This window comes from Pteropus vampyrus, unplaced genomic scaffold (genome assembly GCF_000151845.1).
Source record: "Pteropus vampyrus isolate Shadow unplaced genomic scaffold, Pvam_2.0 Scaffold38, whole genome shotgun sequence".
Classification (NCBI taxonomy): Eukaryota; Metazoa; Chordata; class Mammalia; order Chiroptera; family Pteropodidae; genus Pteropus; species Pteropus vampyrus.
Window position 1 is genome coordinate 2,567,605 of NW_011888819.1, and position 1,078 is coordinate 2,568,682.

Here is a 1,078-nt window from a genome sequence, read left to right on the forward strand (position 1 = left end):
ACCTAAGCCAAGTTGTTCATTCTCCTTCTTTGGAGAAATCTGAAACTTCCAGCGACTAGAGATGGATAAAGAGTTCTTTTCCTCTATCACCACAATGTCAATAAGAGGTGAGATGTTACAGTAAACACAGGCATTTATTAGCAACCAGGAGCAGCATCACCCCTGAATCTTTTCTGTCCGTGTGTTCTGAACTTGATGCTCTGACGAGTGTCTTGCATGAAAAGCTCACTCTAGGACAGACATGATGTTATTCTAAATTGCAAGACATAGACTTCACATACTAAAATGTTTTAAAGACTATTACAACACCGAAATATAATAGACGCTCCATAGATACCTATAGAATAAATAAATGAAAAAGAACCATACAAATTGGTACAAGGTATAAAATATCTCTTACATAGTTCCCTAATAATTCTTAAAAGATAAACTTAAAGGCCAAGAGAAAACTTCATCCATGAGATTTGGTAGAAATCACTCAGTTAAGTGAATATTCTTCTCTGATTGATACTGATTAAGCAAAGATGAGGTTACTTCAAAACTCATATCTCATTCACTGCCCACAGAATCCTCAGCAGAGCTCTGTACACATGGCATGCTTAGTTCACGTATAATAATGTAAACACCACATTCTAGCCAAAGAGCAAGATATATTCACTTAGGCAAACTGTTAGAGTCATAGTCTAATACGAAGGTGAGCAACTGGCTTTCAGAGAATCTTTACATATTCTATCGGTTTCTTAGAAATGCATCACATGTACTCAAATAGTTTCCTTTCACCTACAAAAAGTATTTGAAGAAATGAGATTTTTCCCCCCTGTTTTAATTCAGGTCCTTCTTCTTTCCTTTTTAGTCTTTTTTTTTTTTTTTTTTTTGTCCCTAGGGGGCATCTAACTGCTTCCAAGGATCTTGTAGTCAGCATGTGAGAGTAGAATGGCTTTTAGCATAGAGAGTGATCGAGCAATAATCAATGCCATGCTTTAATTCAAAGAACTTTCTCCTGTGTTTCACCATAACTTTGTGAAAGTTCCATTTGGGAATCTTTTCTGTGTAAACTGGATGTGCTTTTTCAGTGCCA